Source organism: Mesocricetus auratus, unplaced genomic scaffold, assembly GCF_017639785.1.
Source record: "Mesocricetus auratus isolate SY011 unplaced genomic scaffold, BCM_Maur_2.0 Super-Scaffold_6730, whole genome shotgun sequence".
Classification (NCBI taxonomy): domain Eukaryota; kingdom Metazoa; phylum Chordata; class Mammalia; order Rodentia; family Cricetidae; genus Mesocricetus; species Mesocricetus auratus.
Genome location: NW_024429184.1, coordinates 5,195,928 through 5,221,910, shown reverse-complemented (window position 1 = coordinate 5,221,910; position 25,983 = coordinate 5,195,928). Strand labels below are relative to the sequence as shown.

The 25,983-nt window shown below is 46.6% G+C and overlaps 1 protein-coding gene and 1 long non-coding RNA gene across 2 annotated transcripts in view; one reads left to right on the top strand and one right to left on the bottom strand.

Annotated features, from left to right (window-relative positions):
- Window positions 1–1,755: 1,755 nt before the first annotated feature.
- The window catches only part of Znf462 (zinc finger protein 462), a 135,150-nt gene continuing 110,922 nt past the window's right edge, over window positions 1,756–25,983 (top strand). Inside the window, 1 exon segment of the mRNA XM_040738234.1 lies at window positions 1,756–1,904. The gene's annotated coding sequence lies outside the window, so the exon portion shown is untranslated.
- Window positions 2,612–11,772, bottom strand: LOC121136839. The gene is made up of 3 exons (XR_005873998.1): window positions 11,564–11,772; window positions 9,987–10,172; window positions 2,612–3,569 (listed from the first exon to the last, which is right to left on the bottom strand). It is a non-coding gene; the product is annotated as an uncharacterized LOC121136839 (long non-coding RNA).

Sequence of the window (25,983 nt, the reverse complement as noted above, 5' to 3'; positions counted from 1 at the left end):
CCTTTATTTGGAGGGCGACGACTTAAGAGCGCGTGCCAGTAACGGACAACTTGAGCCCTTCACTGGAGATGCGTTGCAAGCTGGAAAGGAATTAGAAAGCCCCACGTGGTTGATCTGGGTTTAGACTTGCAACCTTCGGTTCTTCATCTCCGTTCTTTGCAAAGATTGGCCTCTAGATGGATTCGTGTGAGGGACCCTCCTGAGCCGGGGCTGGGCGCCCGGGGCAGGGCTGATGGTGCGAGCGGAGCAGGGTTCTCACTGGGGGCTTTGCTCCTCTGGCCAGGGAGGTCGGGCGCCTCCGGGACGCGAGCGCGCACGCCCGGGGCCCGACGGTCGCGCTCCTCGCGCCGCCTTTTCCGCAGGTCTTTATTCATCCCATCTCTCTCTTCCCCTTCTCCTCCTCCTCCTTCTCCTCCTCTTCCTCCTCCTCCACCACCACCGCCTCCTCCTCCTCCACCGCCTCCTCCTCTTGCGTCTTACTGGCCAGGCTCTTGTGTTGTTCAGAGTGACAAAGACAATGTCCCAGCCTTAACTTTGCAACCACCTTGCCTCCTTCTGGGGTTCGGCGCGGGAGGGGGGCGGGCAGCTGCCGCAGCTTCAGCATCTCCTCCAGCTTCTCCAGCTCTTGGATACTTCTTCGTGTGCCCCCCCCCACCCCTTTCATTTCTCATTTCTTTCTTTCCCTTCCTCTCTCCTGCACGCTGTTGTTATTAGAAAGGCTTCGCGCACCCCCTGGTGCTCTGGCGTTTTGTGTGGCAGGAGAAGATTGTCTTCTCTCTTTTCTGTCTTGCTTTCTCTCTCCCTCTGGTTGCTCATTATTCAGAGAGAGACACAGAGGGAGGGAGAGAGAGAGAGAGCGCGAGGGAGAGGGAGGAGAGGAGAGAGAAGAGCCGAGGGGGGGGGGAGAGTGAGAGGAGAGGGAGGGAGGGAGAGGGGAGAGAGAGAGAGACGGATATCTCAGGTCATCTGCAGCTGCAGCGAGTCTGAGGAGCCGTGGAAGGCAGGGAAGATGGCGATCCTCCATTGCTGAGACCCGGCAGAAGCACATGAGACTCCCAAACAACTTCCACAACAATAACCCGAGCAGGAAGAGGAGAAAGAGAAAGAGGATAAGGAGGCGGTGGGGCTGGAGGACCCGAAGCACCTCCCGGCGCCGGGACGCTTCTTCTGTAAGTTACTGCAATTAAACCACCACCTCCGGGGTGGTCGGAGTGCTCCGGGGAGGAGAGCGCGGGGCGGCGGACGAGGCTCAAACGCGCTCATTCATTCGGCCGAGGAGGGCCGGCATCGGCGGCGGCGGCGCGGGCAGGAGAGGGAGTCCCCTGCATGGGCTGGCTATGAGAGAGGAGAAGACGCTGGAGAGAGGAGAGACCGACGAGGAGGAGGAGGGGGAGGAGGGAGAGCAGCAGGGGGAGGAGGAAGAGGAGGAGGAGAAGCGGCTAGGGAGGAAGAGGAGGAGGAGGAAGAGGAGAAGGTGGTGGTGGCGGCGGTGGCTGTGCTTTTCCTGCTGGCTGCTCCTTCTGCCTTCTGCTGGGGGTGGGGGGGCGGGCGGGCGAGCCCTGTGGCTTAATTAATTTCGTGTAGTTCTGCGAAGAGGAGAGGAGAGAGATGAGTGAGAGCGGAGAGCTGGAAGGCTTAGGACGGAGGCTCCGAGCGCGGGGACAGGAGTAGGGACGGAGAAGGGGGGCGGAGGGCCGGAGGCCGGGGGAGACCTGAGCCCGAGCCGGAGGGAGCGAGCGAGGGGTCAGAGGAGGGAGCGCTCGGAGCGAGCGGCCCCGACCTGAGCGGGTTGACCTCTTTCTTTCTCTGTCCCTCTGCTTCCTCTCCCCCTCCTCTGTCTGCCCGTGTCCCCCCCCCCCGCCCGATGGCAAAGCCGTGCGGATCGGCACCCCCCTCTTCCTCAGGTATTTGGCTCTCTCTCTCCTCTCCCCTCTCTCTCCGAAGTTGGGATGCGGGGTCGGGATGTGTCGAGGGGGTGGCTGCCGCCGCCGCTACCGGGGAGGAGAGAGGCGACGAGCCGGGGCCCCCCCGCGGGCCGGGTAAGGGGGGGCGCAGGTCGAGGGACAGCCGAGGAGCTGTCTCCAGGCTGGAGGTTCAGAAGCGTCTGGTTGGAGGAGGACAACGGTTTCTGGAGAGGAGGAGAAGCCATTACACACGCTTGGCTCCTCCGAGGCTGGGAGAAAGGAAGGCAGGGGCCTGGAGGGGGGGCGTCTCACTCCTGGTGCGGTTCCCAGGGGTCTGCCCTCCCTCCAGGCCCGGGGGAGCCGCAGCCGCCCCCCCCGTTGGAGCAGCCCCTCTCTTTCCCTTTCTTTATCTCCCTGTCCTCCATTTGCAAGCTGTCTGCTTTGGTTCCAGTCCAGACTCCAAAACACAAAGCTGCTTCTCACGTTCATTCTCCAGGCTGCTCACCATTCCTGAAGGAACCCTGGTTTTCTTTTCATTGTGGCTCCTCACCTACAGAGAGGGAAGGGAGGAGGTTTGCCTGGAGTGTTCCTTTCATATTCCTCCCCAACCTTTAAAAGAGAGAGAGTGAGGAGAGAGAATAGAAAAGAAAAAAGTTTCATTTTTAAGCACGCGCCTAGGATGGGAAAAGACCAACCAGTTGGGGCTTTCTCCAGGGCTCCCGGGGGTTGTGTCTGAGTGTCTGTGTTGGCTGTTTGGCTTGGTTTGGTTTTGTTTCTGGAGGTTGCTTGCAGGTTTGGGGAGGCAGTGACTAGTTGGGTTGAGAGCTGGGAACTGAGTCAGGTAAGCCTTAAGCCTTGTCATGCTGTAACTCCACCAGAAAATGGAGGAGAGCGGGCTTCCAGGAGACAAAGCTGGGTTGAGAAGTGTTTATAAAATTATGGATGTCTCCATTTTGAAGCTCTCTTGGTGATGGCTGGAGGAAGAGGCATGCCTGCCTACTCCTTCTCCCTCTCCAGAGGGAGAACTTGTGGTGGTTCCTCACTCTTCTATTCATTAAGCAAGGGGATGAGGGCTTTTAAGGGTTCCTCAGATTTTTCTCCTACCCAACGGGCGCTTTCACAAGTTCCTGAGATGTTTGTTTCCATTTTGAAGTAAACTTTTGGAATTTTTTTCTCCTTTGGAGTGGACCTGAAGGGTTTTTGACCTCCTTAAAGGAAAGGCTAGGCAAAATCTAAAACATCTCGACTGAGATCTTCGCACTACTCTCAGTGGCTCCAGGTCCCCTGAATGTGTCCAGGAAATGTTGCTCCCTCAGTGTGAGGGAGGCTGGTGGCCCTAAGCTGAGATTTTTTTTCTCTTCCTTTCTCTTTTTGAGTTCTGGGACTTGGTTATCATTCTGATGCATCGCAAAGACTTTATTGTCTGGTTTGGGGTGATTTCTGCTTGGAAGATTAGAGTATGTTCCTTCCAGATCTCAGAGGAACCCTCTCAGACTGGCAGCTTCTTCGGGTTCTACAGACCTGTCTCTTCAGGCTGCTCCATTTGTGTGTGAGGCCTTCCTAGCTCCTTTGTTTTCCCCCTTCCCTTTCCTTCTGCTGTTTCCTCCTGCGTTCTCCAGTATTGCAAGTCTTCAGAAATATCACCATGTCTTCTTAACAATGTCACTATGGAAACAAATGATGTCAGTTGAGAAAACCTTATGTCCAGGTATCTTAACCTTTTTAATTGGAAGAATTTATTAATCTTGTAGGAAGACATTTTGTGGGGATGGTTTGAAAATAGGAGCCAGCCCTACCTCAGCACACACACACACACACTCACACACACACACACACACACACACACACACACACACACACACTGATGTGGAGTCCCTCACAGATTACTTCTAGAGATCGTGTGTAATTGACCCAACTGAAGAAGTGAATTCTGAAATGCTTCACAAATTTATAAAAACCAACCATGAAGATGTATGTGTCTCTTCCACTAGATAAGGTAGCCATCTTGAGGATGAGGGAAGATGTTGGAAGAATTTTAGATGGACTATAGAGATAGGTGAGGAAGGCTTCACGGTGGGATGAAAACTTGGAGGAGATTCAGAACCAATTAACAGATTCTAAGGGGGCTAATTGGACCTTGCTTTCAACCAAGGAGAAACACAGAGAGGTACCAGCTTCAACAGAAATAAGGAGCACACTGGTGAGCTGCTTACACCAGTTTTTTCCTGCCTTGCCTTCTCGCTGTGTGTCAGATTTTTGTACGCCAAGTTCCTTCTGTCTACAGTGTTTTTGTGCATATTGAAGTGGTTTTCGATTCCAGATGTAATTATATTCTGTTGAGAAGCTGGTGGCAATGTCACTCAGTAAACGCACACTGCTGTATGTGACAACATCACATTTTTCAAACCAAACTGTTGTGTCATTAATTGAGGGTTATTGTTCTTCTGAGGGGTGTGAAAGGAGACAGGGAAATGCATGGCTCTTTAGCTGATAATTGTCCATGGTCAACGAAGTAAAACCCTGTTTGTACAGATGAAGATGTATGGTTTTCCGTGGATGTGGATGCTCATTTAAAAATATGTTCAGATCTTCGCCCCTTTAATAAAGACCTAGAATTCTCCAAGAGCACTTAGAAGGAAATTCATGCCTGGAATCAGATCTTTCATTTTTTTTTCCATTTTAGAATGTTATTGCCTGACTCCCTTTGGTGTCTGTTTAAGTTTGGTAATGCATTTATGGATGCTATGTGTTCAGGCTTGGAAGTTTAAATGCAGTAGATATCTGGTTGGGCAACTAATTGTCAGATAGTTTTGCGTCTAATTAAGTGTGTGTTTATGTAAACATTAACATGTTGATCTTCAAACAAACTTTTATGATATCTTTTTTATGGTCGTGAATAATGGGGCAAGTGATTAATTTGCTTTAGAGCTGGTTGGGGGAGGTGATGAGAAGCTGCATTTACTGTGGCAGCTTGACTCACCACGGCATTCACTTGGAAATCAAATGGTTTGGTGTCTTCCCAGGTAGTACTAGAGCTGAAGGTGTCTGGGGGGGGGGGATGAGGTACATAAGACATTTTGGAGTTTGAAAATGTATTCTAACTGATAATCTAAAGGACACTTAATCAGTGTGGGAGATCCAGTAACATGTTTAAAGGCACTGGACCTCCACACTTGACTCGAGACAAATACTTTAGATTAATTACCATGAAGTTAATAATAATAAAAATTAATAATAATAATAAAACGTCGGCTTGAGCATTTGTCTTTTGCTATCAAAGCTCAGAAATAATATTTGGTTTGAGACATGAAGTCCACGATTATTCCTGTCACACAAGTGATAGTTGTTGGTTCTTCATATTCACTAATATTTCTCTCACTGATTTCATACACAATCCATCGACCTGAAGACCCTCCTTACCTCACCCCCATCCCTACCCCATGTCGGAGACAACTTTTAGGTGAAAAGAAAAATCTATGTCCATTTTTCCTAATGTGTCTACCGGAAAACAGTAGAAGGTGGGAATTCCAACTTTACTAATGGGTTTTAGAGTACTTGTGGTCAGTTTTCTTGAAAGAAGGAAAGATAACGTTCCTTTGAGAATGAGTCTTGTTTTCAGTGTGATGGGGTTTAATAGGGCCCAGTCTTCCTTTAATTATTCCTGATGTTGAAAGTTTTAGTTAAGGTAACCTTTTATCTTCTTTGTAGCATGTTCAGGTTTATAGTTCACTGTGTTACCCAATAGAGAATCCATGGGTCTAGGTTGAGTGTTCTGAGTTGAGAGCCAAGGTGCTGGAGAACCTGAAGCCCTATTTCGTAATGCCACAGTCCCAGATCAAGAAGCATATAAGCAACTAATCCCAACTGCAGCAGACTGTGCATGAATGTGACTGCATGTCTGAAACTCTATGGAAACTCCAGAAATCCAAAGGAAGGTGGGGTTGTATGTAGCTCAGTGATAGAGTGAGTATCGTCCTAAGTGGTTGGGGAAGAAAAGAGGGGAGGGAGTATTTCCCTGGTGTATGGACAAAACACAGTGAGCAAGACATTTCCCAGGTGGTGTGTGTGTGTGTGTGTGTGTGTGTGTGTGTGTGTGTGTGTGTGTGTGTGTGTGTGTAAGCAGCTTGTGAGAGTCCTATGCCTCTTGAAGTTGATGGCTTTGAGAGAAACATTATCTGGGTGTTGGTGACCTATTAATTGATTATGAGAAAACAGAGAAGAGAATAGATAATGCTAAAAGAAAATTCCTCTCCTTGTGTGATATGCCAAGACATCTGGCAGATGTTATGTGGGGCCCTAAGGAATGGACAGTTTAATTTTAGCCCTAGCAAGGAAATGGGAAGTTCTAAGCTCTTTTAATAGCACAAGTCTTAGTTTGGGGAAGGTTGCTTAAAATAATAAGAAAGAAAGGAAAAGAAGCATTTTGTGGAATGTGAAAGGACTATAGGGAGAGTAAACTGAGGGTTTGGGGGTGATAGACAAAACCATCATTTCCCAAGCAGAAACTAACATCCAAGTCACTAAAAACTGAAAGATGTTTATAAGTGAAGAACAGTGAGTTAATATTCACCAGACAAAACCTACAGTTTAGAAGCTAGATATTTTTTTTATACCGTCAAGAGATAACATATTTCTAATACCCTCCCTCATTTTACCCAAGAGGAGACTGGCACTCTGACACGACATGACTTGTATAAGGTCAGAAGGTTTGGCTGTGACAAAGCCAAGCCTAAAACACAGGTCAGGTTGGATGACTGTGGCCTGATGCCCTTTCCACTACCTCAACAGTGTTCATGTTTAGTTTCAACAGCTGTCCTCTTCAGGGCCTATACTCTGTAGTCCAGTCTTGTAGGACAGGAACATGGATTTTGTTGTTGTTTGTAGTTGGGTTTAGTATGTGGGGACTCAGAGCTGAGGTACTATACTTTCTTCATGGATGTAGAGACCCATTTTGTTAGTGAACTGTTAGCTACTGGGTGGTAACTGTATTTTTCTTTTAAGTTTTCTGTTTTCTTCTCTTGTTTTACCATCCAGGGCTTAGAAGTGCTTTTCAAATCCCCTTCTTTGGAAATCTGTCTGGGTCTACTGCAACTTGCAAAAGAGTCCACAATTGGACTCTGAGGATCTGTTTTGCAACATGGTGAAAATTCAAATTGGCTGCTTTCAGACATGCCATTTTGTAATGCTGATGAATGGTCAATCTAGTCTTAACTGGTGATTTTCTAGTATTCGCTGCTCACACACACACACACACACACACACACACAAAACAAAAACAAAACAGTCCTATGTGTCTTCTGTGTGTCTCTTTGAATCTATTTCTCTCTTGAAGATCAATGGCTGCTTCCCATTTCCCCACCAAACAGGCAGTCATCATTCAAATGACGTGGGAGAGCACTTCGGAAAGGGTAGGATGGGTTTCCATGTCTGCCTCTTCTTGGACAAGCGCAAGCAATTTTGTAAGAAAGAAGAGTGATGTTTGGAAGTTTCCACATTTTCTAAGCTTCTTCCAAACATACGCATAAATTCTGAGTCTTCAAGGCAGGCTGGGGAAGGTAGTGCTGGATATGGGGCTTCTGGCAGAAACATAGTTAATGTTGTAAACAGTTGAACCTCAGTGTGGCACTCCTCCAAACGAGTTGACTGTCGAAAATAAAATGTTCCAGAAGAACTGGGAGAACAGGAAAGAAGTTAAAGCAGCATGGTTTGCATGCCAGGGCTGAAGGAAGAAGAAAAAAGTTTAGGGTGGGGGGGCACTGGAACGAAGATAACCAGAGTTGAACTGTCTCCTGGGTTTATAAGACTCAGGAGAACGTTCCAAGTACAGGGAAGTGGATTTGTATGGATCTAGATGGAACCTGCAGCTTACTAGGAAGCTCTTTTGAAGTTTCTGTCCCCTGAACCATACAACTAACTGATAAAGGAGTGCTTGGATTTACAATTTCTGCTTGTACATGCTGCCATAAAGTTGATCTTCTTGCTAAGGACCATGATCCTCAGCAGTTGAAGCATCCATAAGATTTGGGAAGTCATTGGCTATGTGGCTCCAATGCCAAGTAGATCATTGATTGGGGTGTTTCGATGGGTAGAGGGATGTGGTAGGAGAAGGGGCTGGTACTGTCACCTCCCTTCTGGGGAGCATTCTTTCTTAATGCCTAGCTGGACACATTTTTTTTTTAGTTATTCTTGGAGGGTTGGAGGGAAGGTTCCTTTTCTAGGCAGCCCATAGGTGTTTTGGTATTGATTTCCTTGTTTTTGTGTGTTTACCTGTTTCTTCTGGATTATTAGGAAAATGATTCATACTCTTCCCAGCCACACTTATGCCCAACTTCACTCGAGGGGTAGGACCTGTTCAAGGCAGGGAGGGAGACAAGGACTGTGTGATGCAGAAAGTTATTGGCTAGGCAGTTGAGGAGACTTTGAACAGAATCCATGAAGGAAAACTGAGAAACTGTTCCCTGTGGGTCCTGTTTAAATGTGTTAGCATCACTTAGAAGCGACGTAAGCACTAGCCCAAGGTGAGCAAAACAGGGTCTTACCTTGGATTCCTATTGGTGAGAGCATGAAAGGAGCTGGAGGCCAGGCAGGACAACTGTGTCAGAAGTAATTAAGCCCTGGATTTGTGGACAGGCTTATCTGCCTCAGAGCCCAGCTGGGGAAGGCCAAACTCACTTCTTAAGCCCTTGTCTGGCCAGTTGAACCAGAACACAAGCTAAGGCCCTCGGATTTCACCTTCTCTTCTCTATGCAGGCGTAAGAAGGCATAGCCATTATTCCTCAGTTTTTCTCATGTCTGCTGAGTGCTTCTCTCTTGGCTTGGAAATGCCAGAGGCAAGGGGATAGAAGCCGGCTACTTCAGAGGGCACATTCTCCCCGTTGACCCTGCAAGTGTGCCTATCACGTCGTACCTCATGGCTCAGAAAATAATTGTGCGGTGGCACATTGTGGGGAGCTTGAACGATGTTTGCTGCACAAAGGTTCCAGTACTCACCTGCAGATTAAGAAATGGGTTTCTAAGCCATCTCATTTCTGTTGCTAATGAAAAGCTTTGGAAGGCACCTGTGAATTAGAGCTCCAGCTGCTATCATGGTAGGGGAAGTTGGGCCTTGAAAGGATACATGGATTAGCCCGTCAGAAAAGCAAACAGTAGCATCAGCACAAGTAGAAAATAGACAGGGTTGTTAAGCTAACGGAAAAGTAGGCTAACACATTTCTGTGATTATATGGTGAAAATTTGCTGGGAAAGAGAGAGCCTGCTTGGATGGGGAAGGGAAAAGATGTGAGGTAGGGGAATAATTGACAGGTCGAAATACAAGAGGTCTGTCTATTAGGAAGTAAGGCATTGCTCTTAAGAAAACAATAGGGCAAGCAGAGAAAGACCTGGTAATTCGGTACCCATTGTACAGTGAAATATGAAGAGTGACGGCCAAGACACACTTTCTTTCCTAAGCTCCTATGGGAAGAAACTAGACTTGGACTTGGAAGGTGAATCGTGTGACTTCTGGGTTATGATTGCTGCCTTCCTGATGAAGGACAGATGGAAACTTGAGGGCACTAGTTAAAGTAGGCTTGATGCAGGTTTTCCTGGAAAATGGATGATGCAGAGACCGAAGCGAGTAACTGCATTATTGATGGGCAGAAAATGTGATAGTCCTCTCTAAGGTTATCCATAGCGCCACTCAACCCACGCTCTGGGTATTAGAAGGGATGAAAGGCAAGAAGCTGCTCATTTCAGAGAGGAAAAGAGTGGACCGTGACCCCTGCCTGGGGTCCAGTTCAGGGTTAAACCGTCTGATTGAGCCAAAGCTCAGCACGGGCTGATGGACCGGTCTACTCCCCTCATTTTAAAATCCAGACCCAGGCCATTGGTGCGTAAGATATTCAGCCTTTCTTGTTCCTGGTTACATCATCCCTTTGTGTTAGGGGCAACTAAACAGCAACTGAAGAACATTCATTCAGCTAAGGTGGATGGACCCTGGGCCTCATCTAGTGGTTCTTCAGCTGGGGCAAAATGTGAACCCCTGGGCTACAGACTAAAGCTCCCCTGAGGTAGACATGAAAAGATTTCGACATAATCACTTACCCACCAGAATGTCTTCTCTCCCGTGTCTCCCTCCATCTTGGGTAGTCTCTGAAGCACTGCTAATTAGTGTTTGATAGTAGAAACTCGGAGGAGCAGAGGTGAAGGGATGTTTCTCACCCGAAGGTCAGCTCAGTTACAAAAGCTTCTTCTGCCCTTCTTCCTGCCGTCAGCTGGATGCTGTCTGTCCTAATATTGAGCGAAAACAATAGAGAATAAATATGACCGCTTCATGAAAAAATTCCGCTAACTCTGATTCAGTACAGGAGGAGGAGTACCACGTAAACCTTCCAAATGGCACTTCCCTCCTAGAGGGGCTCCTAGTTCGCATTAATACTGGGTAACATTTATTTAACATTTAGTATGAACCAGGGACTGTTAGTGTGGTGGAAGAAACCAAGGGTTAGAGAGATAATTTGCCCAGGGTCATGAGCTAAGAAGTAGGAGAGCCAGAGTTCACATGAGAGGTACGTTCCTCCAGAGCCTTGGCTCTCTGCTGATAGGACCTGACCTATATGCTAATAGCTTATGTTCTTGATGGTCTGTCTCCTCGGGTAGCCAGGAGTCTTTGTGCTGTGGAAGGGAATCTGCGCATAATGGGAAATTGATTGATTGTAATGTATTGGTTAAGAGGAAAGAGTCAGCCCATTCCAATAACTTGAGAAAGTGTTTTACCAAGAGCACCCTCTTTGTCTTCTGAGTTACAAGGGAGGCCTTGTAGGAGTCACTTGGGAAAGTGTATATTTTAAAATTGTATCAAACTCATTTGAGGCTTTTTGTTTGTTCTTTTGTTTTTTGAGACATGGTTTCTCTATGTAGCCTTGGCTATCCTAGAACTCACTTTGTAGACAAGGCTGGCCTCAAACTCACAAGAGATCTGCCTGCCTCTGCCTTCCAAGTGCTGGAATTAAAGGTGTGCGCCACCACCGCCCAGTTTGTAGACAGCGTTTTAAAATGAGCACGTCTGACTATGCACACGCTGTGTTTCTTTCCCTCTTGTGATCCCTTTTGGAAGTCTCGAGTCCTGTATTGGCTTTGGTGACAGAAGCTACAAAGGCAGACATTTAAGAGTTTTGAATGGTCATTTGTGAACTGGGCTGATTCTTTAAACGTGGGTACTATTGCTCCCGGCTCCCTCAGTGGTCACCATGTGTTCTGCTGAGACCGTAGTGACCCAGTGAATAAGAAACACTGTTTATAGGTGACTGCATAAGAAACACTGTTTATAGGTGACTGCATAAGAAACACTGTTTATAGGTGACTGCATAAGAAACACTGTTTATAGGTGACTGCAGATGTCTTTCACAGAGTGAGTGGCTGTCCTCATGGAGATAGAGGAGGTCTGTACGCTCCTAAGGTATACAGGGCCGTGGATGTTCTGTGAGACCAGAAATGGACACTGATGACTGAATAGTCTCACCGGCTCCCATCCTCGCTGCATCCCTGTTCCTCTGAACTCTGGTACCTACACAAACACGTAGTCAAAACCTTTGTAAAAGGGTAAATACGTACCCTGTTTCTAGAGTGCACAAGAAAAGGCCATTTCCACTTCGTTAGGACAATCACCCTGTCAGACTTACCCAAACCATTGTTTCCTTTTCTTTCTTCTTTTATTTTCTTTTTTGCTGTGTTGGGGTACATGGTAGAGAAGAAATTTACCACAGAGCTACTTTCCCAGCCCTCACATTACTGTTTGCTTGAATAAAGAACTTTGAGATGCAGAGGCAGATGCAGGTGGATCTCGGTGAGATTAAGGTCAGCCTTATCTGCATAGTGAGTTCTGGGACAGACAGGGCTGTGGGGAGAGAGAGAGAGAGAGAGAGAGAGAGAGAGAGAGAGAGAGAGAGAGAGAGAGAGACAGACAGACAGAGAGACAGACAGACAGAGAGACAGAGACAGACAGAGACAGACAGAGAGAGACAGAGAGAGACAGAGAGAGACTTTGTCTCAAAAGAAAAAAAAGAATTTTGGGGTGTAGGAGGTATTCATGGAAGAGAGTAAAGTAAACTAGCAAAACGTTGATTGTTTGGTCAGAATTCCTAATTTAGAAGAGTTGGGACTCAGCCACAATATAAACTGTGTCCCCACATCAGCCCATCTCAAAGACCAGTCTTCAATCGAATTCTTTCTTGGTCTTCTTAATTCTTTGGAAAGGAGCCCACCCAGGCTCTTTTCGGGAGCTGCTTTGGAGAGAGTGAGGTGAATTGGGCCAACGTATCTCTGGCAATTGGATACAGGGTGTTCAGTTTGTGCGCATGCTCAATGGACATAGGATGTTCAATTTGTGCGCATGCTCAACATGAGAGGCGGAGCGGAGGCATTGGGACATGTGTGAGGGGACAAATGGGTAACGTTTACATATGCAGGCCTGGCAGAGGAATCAGCCGTTATTCTGCAAAGAAAATTCATTTTCAAAGACAGGATCAACCTTATTAAAAAATAAAAAGAGCACCATGCTGATTCCATGAACCAGTGTGCTTTCAAGAAAGCAAGAATTCTAGCGTTCCAGCCTCTTGAAAGTTCAGTCAGTCCTTTAGTCGCACGCCTCCAGCCAGCAACTTAGTAGGGCTGCGGAGTGAAGAGGTGTTCAAGAGCAGGTGCTGGCTGACCGTGTCACCCATCTCTGCTCCGTGCTTGAGTTGGTGTGGCCTCGCTCTGACCAGTGGCTGGGCTTGTTAATCATGAATGAACACACCCATAGGTCCAGAAATTAGCGAGTGTTAAATGTTATGTGATTATTAGGGGGAAAACAAGATAATCTAGTCAGTGGGCTTAATTAGGTTGCGATTGCCCAATTGCTGCCTCTGGATAATTGTATTCATAACCACATTCCTAGACGTCAACTACAATTACCAGAACTGACCCCCAGCACAGGTAAGTGTGTGGTGTTCTTACCCGGAGCCGCGCTGGATGGTGAATCCCCAACGTCCCCCTCTTGTGACCCTTCCTCTGTGGAAAGACCTGTGATAGTATTATTTTGCCTGCAACCACACATACTCTGCTTAACTTGGGTTGGCTTCTACAGAAAAGTGTATTCTTGAGGTTTTAAGTGTCAAATAAGACAGAAAATCCATAAATACACTAGCAGGTAAGATTCTGGAAGCATGCAAATTTTAAAAATTGGCTGGATTATTTTCTTCTTAGCATATTAGTCTGTCAGTGGCTTTAATATGCCTCATCTGACTGGATGGTGCTCTGCTTTTTTAAGGCAGAGTCTGAAGTGAGAGGGTCATTTATTTGTGAATAACGCTGTGTCCACACTAAGGTCTGAGGAACTCTAGTCTGGGGCTTTTTTATGCTACTCCTCCCTTAACTTATTGTCAATGTATTTGCAGCAGAATATGAGGCTGGAGGTGGAACTCAGTTGGTATCATGCTTGCCCATCATATGCAATGCTGTGGGCTTCATCCCAACCTACACTGTGTAAACGGGGTGTGGTGGCCCTTGTTGAAAAATCCCGCACTGGCGAAGGAGAGGAAGATAGATCTAGGATCAAGGTCATCCTCGGCTACATAGAGAGTTTGAGGTCATCCTGGGCTACATAAGAAACATACATGGGTGTATATATGTATGTCACGTATATAGTCAGACAGACAGAGAGGACAGGCACTCAGCGCCATTGCTGCACACTGCTATGGCTATTGTTTGCTGTGTGGTTGTTTTGTTTTTTGAGACCTGGTCTCCTGTAACCCCAACTGGCCTTAAACTCTATAGCCAAGGATGGCTTTTAGCCCTCTGTTCCTCCTGCCTCTACCTCCTGAGTGGTGAGATTGCAAGTGGGTGCCCCCCCACACCCATTTTTATCTGCTGTTTGATCTCCTAAACAGAGGCAATGATTTCGAGGAAAACAGGCGACAACCTTTATCAGAAGTGGGTTCGTCTGTGAGATGGAGTTAACTGGACCAGATTGTCATTTTGGCAGCATGTTTCTTTGGATGTGCAGTTATGTGGGAAAACAGGACACTTGAAATTTATACACCAGGCTAGACCTTAGTTCATCTGTCTGAGGAACGGCAGCGGCAACTGGGCTGGTGTGTCTGTCTGTCTGTTTGGGGGGGGTTGTTGAGAGTTGAGATTGAGAGGGGGAGAGAGAGAGAGAGAGAGAGAGAGGGAGAGAGAGAGAGAGAGAGAGAGAGAGAGAGAGAGAGAGAGAGAGAGAGAGAGAGAGAGAGAGAGAGAGAGAGAGAGAGAGAGAGAGAGAGAGAGAGAGAGAGAGAGAGAATGTTAATATCTGTCACTGTTTATTTTGGGGAATTGAGTCAGGGTTTCTCTGTAGCTTTGGAGCCTGTCCTGGAAACAAGCTCTTGTAGACCAGGCTGGTCTGGAACTCACAGAGATCCACCAGCCTCTGCCTCCACTATGCATTTCTATAACATCAGCATTATGGATTTTTCTAGTGAAAATTCCCTTCTCAGTCCAGGGGTTTCCATGAAACAAGTGGTGTGTAGTGCATCAAGCACATTGGACTGTAAGTAATGGTTGACATTTGTCCCTTCTTTTACCTTCTTGCCTGTCACTAGACCTGTCTGTCCTAAGGTTTCCTTTTGAGAAGGGCAGACGTCTTCTCCAAGCTCTCTCCCTCTTTTAAGATTATTTGTTTATTTATTTTTATATGTATGTGTGAGTGCCTAAGGTACGCCTGCTTGGTGCCCAGTGGAGGCCAGAAGATGACTTGGGATGGTCTAGAATTGGAATTAGAGGTAGAGTCATGAGCCTCCTCGTGTGGGTGCTGGGAACTGAACTCAGGTCCTCTGCGAGAGCGCCTAGTGTTCTTAACCACTGAGTCTTCTCTCCCATCCCCGAGTGCTGGATTATGGCGAGCACTGGCGGTTAGTTATTTCTCACTGATGGAGGCGGTAACCTGCCCCATTGCTCTGTACTCAGTGTCTAGTCTTTGGCCTCCTCGTCTGTTTCTGAACTTGCCCATTTGTTGAATCTGGTCAGAGGGAGGCTGGGCTACAGTGTGGTCTGCTGGTGTGAAACCCAGAAACAACTCTAGGTCTCTGGAAGTGTCCAGTTAGGGTGGTGGTAGCATTGCTTTGGACAGGGTCTCTCACTGAGTAGCCTAGGTGAGCCTGGAACTCGGGGCAGTCCTCTCCATGCCTCAGCCTCCTGAATGCTGAAATGAGCAGACATTAACTACCAAACTCTGCCTCAGGAAGAAGGCATAAACTGACTGACAGTGATGCCGCTTCCTCTTGGCAAGAGTGCACTTTCAGGGTAGAGAGACTGCCTATCACATCGGGTAGACCCATCCCCTGGAGAGGCGTAAGGGTACAGTGTTTGTAAATGTGAAGTTCTTTGAGCTTCTTAGCTGTTACTGCCCGTCCCGCTGGTTTGATGCTATTCTGACAAAGACGTCTGGCCATCTCTGAGAATGGTTCTTACTACATGGGGAATACCAGTCCTGCTGTTTTATGTAAATGTCGGCTGCCTCTTTGCTGCAGTGTCCAAGCAAGTCAGTTTCAGCACTCCACTAAAATCTTAGTTACAGATGCCTTGGGATTTCCTTGTGTTTGTCCCAGCAGCCTAGGTCTACTTGGTCTTCCTATACCGCAATATCGGAGACTCAGAGATGTCAGCCACCAGGAGGCTAGTTTTAGAGACTCTTACTGGTAGGTGATGTTTCAAAAGGTGTAGATTGGGCCCTACAGGACTTCCCTTCACTGCTTTGCTTTGGTCATAGAACATTCATTGATGGCGGGTGGCGGGGTGGCGGGGTGGTGGTGGGTTGTGTGTATGTGTGTGAGTGGGGTGTTGGTGACAAATATAGAGAATGCCTAGATGTTTCTTTGATAAAACTGCCTACTGAGTTTTCACATTTACAAACACAGAAGTGTTGTAGTGCATACCCATAATCTCAGGGTTTGGGAAATCAGGTCAGGAGGATCAGGAGTTCAAGGCCAGCCTGGACTATGTGAGACCCAGTTTTTTTTTTTTAATTACCCATAAATTTTGTTTCTTTTCTTTCTTTTTTACATTTTGGAATTTTCCAGAAAGACAAATGCCAGTGGAATTTTTTTTCTTTTAGTTGTAAAAATTTATTTAAAAACTTTATAGAGTTGTCATTCAACCTTGTGTCCAGAGCAACTTGGGGAATGGTCATGTTCTTAGTTATCGGTATTTGAGATCTTCAAGCATCTTGAAAATGTGAGATTTTTTCACTCATTCATCAGAGAGTGTGTGTGTGTGTGTGTGTGTGAAGGTCAGAGCACACCTTGGGGGAACTGCCTTTTTCTTTAAAACTTTATTGGGAATTGTTCATTTCATATGTGTCAGTGTTGAGCCTGCGTGATGTAGCTGTAGCTCTCTTCTTCTTCCGTGTGGGTCTGGGGACCAAACTTGGCCATTAGGCGTTGCAGCATGTAGAATGGAGTCTCTTTGTTCTCAACAATAAAAACCCAGAGTCAGCTATTGGGGGTGGGGAGCTGAAGGATAAGAGAAGCAGAGCAGCCCCAGCCACTAGAGCCCTTCCCTCTACCAGTGCCTGGACCAAAGGTGCAATCCTGTCCCCAGGATCCTCAGACTGACTGTCCCTCAGGTCTTACATCCCTCTCTCCGCTCAGCCGCGTGCCTTCCTGTCTCCACCTCCCTAGTGCTGGGATTAAAGGTGTGTGACTCCCAGGTACTGGGATTGAAGGTATGAGCTACGACCTCATGGCTCTTTTTCTCATTTACAGTGGGTCAAGTTTGTGTAACTCAGGGTGGCCTTGAACTAACAGAGATCCATCTGCCTCTGTCTCCTGAGTGCTGGGATTAAAGGTGTGCGCCACCACTGCCTGGCCTCTGTGGCTAACTAGTGTGGCTAGCTTTGCACTCTGATCACCACAGCAGAAAGTTCCTATACTTCTTAGTCACGCAGGGAGGACTTAAAACTAAGAGAGGAGCTGAGCAGTGGTGGCGCACACCTTTAATCCCAGCACTTGGGAGGAAGAGGCAGGCGGATCTCTGTGAGTTCGAGGCCAGCCTGGCCAGCCTCCAAAGCTACAAAGAAACCCTGTCTCAAAAAAACAAACAAAAAAACCCCAAACCAAAACCAAAAAAAAACAAAAACAAAAACAAAAACAAAAAACCAAACGAGTGAAGATATAGTCATAAGTGTGGTAGTCTTATTATGTAGTTTCCTCAATTCCCTAAGAAATATGGGAGGGAAAGGTGGGTGCTGAAATTCAAAATAGTGATCCCACCCAAAAGACTAAGTGTGGAAAGTCTTCCCACTTTCCTTGGACTTTTAGCACAGGGCCATTACCTTCCTGTGCATTCAGTTAATCACCTGTTACAGAATTCCTGCTTACCTGTGACTACAGAGCAGTTGGCTTTGAACTAAAATTTAACTTCACACCCTTATCTACCAATTATTTTCTAGCTTTGTGAACCTGGGTCAGGATCCTCTCTGCTCCTTGTTTGTTTCTTATCTTTGGGCAATCCCATTCCCTCAGGTGAAAGCTAAGGGACATAATGCATGTAAGGTGCCCAGCACCCTGCCAGGTGCCCAGTAAGTGGCCACTTGTGCAGGTCATTTGCAGTGACGAATTAGTGGCCACTCAATGACTCTGGTGCAGATGACTTACTCCTTGCCACTAATCCGAGGCCTGGTTTACGTGTCTCAGTGTGGGTTGATAATGGAGTTGGGAAAAATCTCATGTCTTCATTGCAATGAGATGTGCTATTTTGGTAGTTGCTACAGTTAAAGAAATGTATGCCTACTCATATACCCATTCATGAAACTTTTTTTTGAGCCTCTTTGGAAAACCGGGCCTACCTGCAGTGGGAATATGGGATCTCTGTAACAGGGTTGTTTGTGTTTAGATATTTGATTTTGATGATTGAGTAATTATGATGGACATGGTGTCTTCCGACACATTAAAACAGTCTGGAGCCTGGGGCATGGTGCAGGGTCGCCTGGGTTGTGGGTAGTGGATTCTTTTACTATAGATTCATTCATTTCTTTACGTGTGTGTGTGTCTGTGTGTGTGTGTGTGTCTGTGTCTGTGTGTGTGTCTGTGTATACAATACAATTTACTATGCAGTCAGCACTGCTGTGGTTCCTAATCTGGCAGATCATTTAAATATTTACTCCAAACGATCTTGTTCTCTGTTGGTGTGAAGTAGAGTTTCCAGTTATTTTTAGGTCATTTTCATCTTAGCAACCCTGTTGGAGATGAACCAGACACTGCTGTAAACTGTCCCCACATTTGGATGGGATTTAATAAAGTAAAGTTTAATGGTTTGGTCCCAAGAGGCGAGCAGACCATCTGGTTAGCAGAAGGTTAGCTCAAGTGTCGCTCGGCTGCTGAGAGGACCTCAGACCAGCCGCCCTCACTGCCCTGGTAATGTGTCCACTTGCTGAATGCATTAAAGCCTTTGAAATGGTGCTCAGGTCTGCCGAACCAGCAGTTCTGTTACCACCGCTGTGACGCAGGAGATAATTCAGCCGGGCAAGCGGCAGCATGGGGGTGGATCTAGAGTACAGGATGTGTAATGTCAACATGAAGGATTGGAGCTGGCAGGGGGAAAGGAAGCCGTCATTTCATGCCAGTGCAGGAAGCCTAGAGAGATGCTTTCCACCCCCTTTGCCTCGTGTCCTCTTCTGGAGCCTTCTCGTTTGCGTGCTAAATGATTATCTTGCGCATGGTCCATGGCAGAACCTCAGCTGGTGCCTCTGCCTCTTTTGGAGCCTGTCAGCGTAAAGCAGTAAGCCACGGTCCACGCTCGCGGAGGGCGGGCAGAGGGGAGAGTTCGCTGTACAGACTGGGAGGGGGAGACAGGGCTTCGTCAGACAGGAGCATCTTTGTGCTTGAGACGGGGGTTCCATTGTAGGTCCCTTTGTGCTCCACCTTGAGACTGGCCGTCCATTCAAAGGCTGCAATCATCTTTGAACATTGTGCCGCAGCTGTAGTCCGTAAGAAGACTGCGGAATGGCTCCTGCGATTCTGCAGAAGCTTAGCAATTACATAATTGCTATGTAGCTGGAGAGAGCCATCAGGATGTCGAGTTCTTCTGGGAAGAAGCCTTCCACAATTGGAGGGGTAGATTGTTTCCCCCTGTTAAACTTAAAAGCTGATAAGCAAGTACATCAGGCCATCCAGCCTGAAACCTTGACATTCTTGAGTACACACTGCCGGACAGTCAGTGGATCGCACAGTTGTCTGAGACAGGGAGAGAGTAACTTACTGACTCTTGAAATTGCGGATTCACCATGCTGTGTGACTCCCCCCAAACCCCGATAATGTCTGACGCTGTATTTTGTGTGCATTCGAGGCATGGAATATTCTAGAGCTTCCCTAAGAATGGGGCTAACAGACACATCACGTCGGGAGCCCTCTCACTTTCTGCTGCCTACTCAGAGGGATCCATTCTCACAGCCCTTTTGAATAAGTACCCGCCTCAGATTCTCATCTTTAGAAGTGTTGCAAAAGCTCTTGTCCTAGACTCCTAAACCAGAGCATCTTTGTCTCTTGACTAATGGTGGGCTCTTTTGGCTGGAGTGGATTGGATAGTTTGTGGGGAGCCTCAACATATGAACCAATTCGTCCTTCAGCTACCTGGTCACTTCCCATAGGTGAGAAAACACTGAGGTAGGTCTGGCTAGGCGTAGGCGTGAGGGCGGCGTTAAGTCAACCAGGAGTTCCCGCTCTGTCCCTTCTGATGTCAGTCAGTCTTCTAAAGTTAGCCACATCTCCCAACCCAAGTATGGACTTGGCGTTTATTTGTTCAGTAGCTCTAAGTTTCAGCAACCCTGCCATTCTGGGATCTACCCACACAGCTGCTCAATCGAAGTGCGATTGTCGGGGTCCGCTTTTCTTAATGGCGTAAGTTGGGTCTTCCCTAACTGTGAGACTCATCAGAGTTGGCCAGTTTAAACGTCTGCAGTCAGACTTGAGGATAAGGAGTGAGAGAAAACATTGTTTCCTTGGCCAGTTACCCAGAGGCCAAAGTGAGGATGAGACAGACCGGGTCCGCGGCTCCCTGGTCCTTTAGCCTTTAGACTCAGCTTCTCTCGGCACCTCTTGAGCTTGACTCAGGGTGATGGGTGCAAGCAGTTGAAGAGTTCCGATGCCTACGGAAAAAGGTTGGCAGCTTTCCAAGGGTCAGCCTCTCTGAGCACCGAGCTGTTATTTTGTAGCAATCTGGAGGGCTATGGAATCACCCATGGTGACCTTTGCTGCGTCATTCTAGGCAGGTCTTGGCACCTTCCGACTGGTGAGTAAAGACGGAGATTGGCAGGAGGACCCACTGGGTTCATCTTGTATCTCAGGAACAGTCCAGACCTCTTGCCATCAGTACCCAGCCTCAGCCGTGTCTGGGTACTTTGAGAAACACTTTTGAGGCAGAACTCAAGGGTGACTGCCTCCCATGAGAAAGGCCACATAGAAGGGAATTCTTTGCTGTCAGCAGCTGGAGCCCTGTGAAGACCTTGGCAGTAAGAACTGTGGTGTAGAGATCTCAGGCCTCAGAGCAACCACTCGACTGACCTTGAGTGAATGATTCAGTGTCTGTTCCCCAATTTCCTTATCTGGAAACAGAAAATCTACTCTGTAAGGTTCTTATGGGGGAAAGAGATGAGATCATGAATATAAATCTCTACTGCAGAGCTTGACATATAGTGGGCATATAAAAAAATAGCAAGTGCCTTTCCTCTCCTTAAATTTTTATAAAATGATAGGCAGAGCACGTTAAACAGTGCCTGCCTGGTTTGGAACTAGAATGCCCTTGAGATGCCTATGAAGTCCCCTTCAGGGGGCTCCTTGAAGCCTGCACTGGTGGGATTGATAAACATTTAACTTCTTGGCTGGAGTGACTTAACAGCCAGTGCACTTTTGAGAAATCCGGAAAGAGAAAGAATAGTAATTTCTTAACCTCGGCTTATATTATCTTGAGCATTCTGTTATGGATTATTTATTAAATTCCTTAGATTGGATTCTGTATTTTTTTATTATTGCTACATGCGCTACTAATATCTTAAAACAAAACAAACAAACTCCAAACTGTCGGAGACTAGCGCGGAAATGGGAGATGTGGTTATCCAGGATCCAAAAGATTTAGCAGTCTCACTCACTGTCTCTTAGGGTCTTCCTTCCTTTGCCCTCTAGCCCAGAGTGCTGTCCCCTTTGATCATGTTCCTTGAAGCCTCGATGGCTCTTCTTAAAGAAAACCACATCAGTTAGTTAACATTTGGCAAAATACATTTTGATGGCCAACAGTTAAGCTGTGTTTCATGTCAATTGCTGCAAGGAGTAGTCTAGAAGTTACTGGAAGGCAGGTTGGGGGTCTCCCAGGCTCTCCTCTGTATCCCTGATGCTTTGCTTAGTCCCTAGAATAGATGGATTCAAAAAGCTTACGCTGGGTCAGCGAACCACACCAGGTAAGTGAGAAGATGCCTAGATTTCTGAAACAAAGTTTCTTTGTTTCTTCTCGGTCATGATCACTGACAGGGATCCCACTAGACAGACAGCTTTAAATGTTAGTTAGTGAAGATGTATCTTGACATGTAAGTTCTCCATCAAATGAAACTACCCGATGCTACAAATCTTTATTACATAGTATTTCCAAAACCAGAATGTGTGGTTAGCAGTCTAGGTTAAAGGGGCCAGGGAAAGATTGGTTGTCGGTAGCTGCAGAAGGATATGAGTGTGGGGACAGTGACTTACTAGGCATGATCCTTCAGCTCATTATTAAAGTTAGATATTTCTAGCATTGAACCACAAATGCTGGAGCTGAAGAATCAAAACTCAAGAATATGAAATTGTTCAAGGCCACAGTGGATTCTAGAGTGTAGTTTTTCATGAAGCTAAAACCTGGTTTGACCTGCCAAGTCCAAGTGGATTGCAGCATACGTGAATGGTGGTCTGGATGCCTGAAGCAACACAAAGAGGAATGTTCTGGAAAGAAAAGACGAGTATTGAGTATCGCCTATCAATTTGACAGAATTAGAAGAATGGCTGTCAGAAGCAGCGCTAACAGTGGACGTTCTTTGCGGGTAGCCAAGCGGACTCAGAACACAGTCTTCTTTGAGCCGCGTTGACTTCAGTTCTTGAACATTTCAATGGTATGGTTTAGATGGTTGAAAGTCTAGCGTGTGCAGAAGCCTTCTAGGACCGAGGTGACCTCGCCGCATTAAAGAAAGCCATGGATCCTGTTAGTTCCAACCTGACTGAAGGACATATTCTGAAGAGCCAGCTCATTAAGCAAGCTTTTGAAGGGTGTGCGCTGCAGAGCAGTTTCCTGTTATTTGGTTAATGGTTGACCTAGTTCTCTTGCCATATGCTTCCTGGAACGCATTCTAATATAAAGTATGTGTTAAAGTGAGACCAGGGTAATAGCAGAAAGTCAAAGCCTTTCTGAAGCAGGGTCCACGCTGATGCCCGGCTGGGGAAGGCGGAATGGCGCATGGATGGAAATGAAAAGATTTTCCTCCTCACGACGCTGTTTGCTAGTTCTGATTTTAATCCTCGGTTTTCATCCCAGTTCACTGCAAGGAGGTGGATTTTCCCAGAGTACCTTGGATACAGGCCTGCATCATTAGTTCATGTATTGTGCAAGCAAGACCGAGTTTCGTGCTGAAGTATTCTGAGTAGAACTGTTACTGCAAGGAAGGATTAAATTAGATTTGGCTAATGGCAGGTTGTTTTGTTTTTGTGTTATTATTTTTATATTGTATACAAGGGATTAGTAAATCTTTTTTGTCTGAAATTTGGCTGGGGTCCAGAGCTCAGTCTGAGGCTGCTTTGGCTATTATTCATTGCTGTACCTGGGATCAGCACCTCTAGTTTCTTGAGATGGGTAGAGGAGCTCGCCATCAGTCACTGGGGCTGGAGAGCTAACGTTACACCAGACACACAGTTGTTTGTTTTAAGAACTTCAGAATGTGAAGAATCTGTGGGACTAGGCTACCAGTTGTGGATATCTGCGTGGTAGTGGAAAAGCCATTCTGCTTTCTTCATTGCTCATAAGGAAATGTTTGAGGAATCGTGTGTGCGCGCACGCGCGCACGCGCGCGTGTGTGTGTGTGTGTGTGTGTGTGTGTGTGTGTGTGTCTGTCTTTCTGTCTGTATGCGTGTGTGCAGGTTAAGGGTGAGTATCTCCCTTTAAAAGTCACTTAGTTGATCTTTAGAACTAAGACGGTTTACTGAAACTGGGCTTTAAGGTTTGTGAGGTACAGGCTGGTAGCAGAGAATGTGGCCTTGAGTTCAGTTGCCATTGTGCGGAGAGGAAGAGAGAGATGCAGCTACCGTGTTTGAGTGCAAGAAGCAGGCAAAAAGCTGCAAACAGATAGTCATCGACACCATGGATAATAGGCTTACATATTTCCTTCCCCAGGAATGTAGACCCTTCAGGGCACCCGGAGGGGACTGGATGGGGATGATCTACGTCTGGGAAACGTAGTGGCAGGCTGTTCACTGTTCACTGTCAAGCTCTCCTTTTCCATCCTCTTCCTTTGCCCTGTTTCATCCCTCCCACCTCGAAGACAATGTCAGCAAAATCTGTCTTCATCAATTAAAGTAGATGCACGTTTTACATATTAACTCATTTGGCAGAAACAAAGGGAAGTCATTATGTTACTATCTAAATATGAAGAAATTGCTACTGATTTATTTACCCAAGTGAAAACATTTTTTGTTGTTAATAAAGAGATGGGTGTGCTTGTTGACTTGCTCCACACAGCTTCGGACCTGTCCTGCTTTTTCAAGCTGTTGCCTCTAACACTAAGCCACTGCTGACTGACCTATTTGTGAGTCAGAGTGACCCTGGCTGCAAGATTATCCTGATGGAGGACCAATACTATGTCTGCTATGTAGTCCTGCTGGTTAGTGTAAAGAGTGACTTGACTGGACCAGCTCAGGAAACCTTGCCCCAAAGGGTGAGAGGTAACTTTGGGAAGATGAAGATTCATTTCAAAGCAGTGGGTGGAGTCAACATATTTCCATAGAATGTATTGTACATTCATCTCAACAAAAGGAGAAATCACTCAGGTACAAGACGGCACAGTGGTTTCCTGAGAAAATAAGGGTCATTATTATTATTTTTACAAATTATCTACCCCTGAAACGATTGTCACTTCTATGATAAAATACCAAGCTCCTATTACAGTGAGTTGGCCAAAGAACGTGTGTGATCGAAAGAATGGCTCTTCTTTTCTTATTGTTTTAGTGCTAGAAGTTTCATAGGGGATGGGAAGAACGTTATTTAGAAGAGGAGAAACAATTGAGAACTTCATAGGAGAAATTTGAGGAAATTTGTCTGATTACCAGTCATTTTTAGCAACAGAAAGGTAGTAATCGTAGCTCAAGAACTCATGGTCATGTCCTTGGCATGCTCAGAAGCTCCAAGAAGGGAGTATAGTTTAAAGTTATTTTGGGGAGTTGGACACTACCTACTAGGCTCCTAATGCTTACCCAAGTTAAGAGGCTGAAGTGCCTCCAAGGCTGTAAGTGGCATCTGAACATGTGATCTTCTTAACCCTGACATGTTGCTGAGCTGTGACTCGGATCACCGTGATAAACAATCCTGTCCCATTCCAGAGTCTCGGGCAGAATTCTGCTTGAGGTCACTCCTTAGGCATATGGTGCAGAGCCCATGAGACTATTGGGACTTAAGAACAGAACACCTGGAAATGGCCATTCTGCACACCAGACTGATGTTGATCGCTTGGTGTTTTGGAGTCCACTGATGCCTGAGAACTTCCAGTTTCCACCTGTACTCCAAGCCCCTATCCTCAGATACACCACTTGGTGAGCAGAAGAGGATGCCAGGGAGAGTCATGTTCTCATAACTCTTGGCTCTTTGGAAGTTTCCTCATCTGAATAGACGGAGGCTTTGTGTTCCCCAGGAGAAGGTAAAGAATACACAAAGAAGCCTAAAAACCATGTGGTGCCTATTTTGAATAAAATAACGAGCTTGACTTATTTGTTTTATGTAATAGCCGACACCTATATCCAAGAAGAAGTGGGCTTGTTGGTCCTAGGTTGAGAGGCTGCATGAGGACTCTTGAGCATTAGTGACTTAATGTGACAGATAAGAAGGTGGTTGGAGTTGCTTCTTCACTGGGTCGCTTTAGACTTTATCTTTTCCTGACTTCACTGTGTTTGTAAACCCCCAAATTTAAAGCTTGAAGTGTTTCTGTTCAGCTGTGTGAATTCACCGCCCGTTTCGAAAGCTGATAATGACTCGAGGGTGCCCAGCTCTCAGGATTCAAGCCACTGCATGTTGGCAATGACACTGGATCCCGGTTTTAAAAATAAAATGCCAGGATGTAGCCTTGAGGATCCAGACATAGGCTGTGAGCACATTCTCAACCTTGATCCCCAAATACACAGCGGCGTCAGCTATGAAAGGCCGTAGGGAGAGGGAGGGCGGGTAGGGAAGGAGCTACTCTCCTCCGTAGTGAATGTGAACTCAGTGTCTGGAACCATGAAGTTGTCCTACCTTTGTACAGCTTGCCTGCAGCTCTGGGGCTTACATGATTGGTCCAAAGTCCAAGGCGTAGGGAAGTCAGCTAGGGAAACCTGAGATGGAACTGCGGTGTCCTGCCTTGGTGATCCAGGCTGATTCCACCCTGACCGTGTTGGCAGATGGCTTCTATTTTCCATGCCAGTTTTGACTGATCGATGGAGACTGACTGCCTGGAGTGTCATTTTGAGGAGTCTGTGCCTTGTCTGGGCTTGTTGGAAAGGAGTGGAGATCAAGCAGAAGGTAAATGACAGGAGGGGGCACTTCCGTAGTCGCTGTCCCTTTTAAAATCAAATCTACTCCCTGGCTAAACACCCTCTCGCTTGATGCTCTCGGAGACATCCTATTTCCAAATGTTTTAAAGTGGAAAAAAAGTAAATGTTTAATGGGGAAGCAGAGGCAAGCTATTGGGGGTAGCTTGTCCCTGTGACTTCCCCAGGGTAATGGATGGTAAGTAGGGGTTTGATTCAATAGTGCCCTTTACCTGGGCTTTATCAGCAGGCAGGAGTGTTTTATACATTGTTGCCTTTCCATCTTCTTACATGCCATC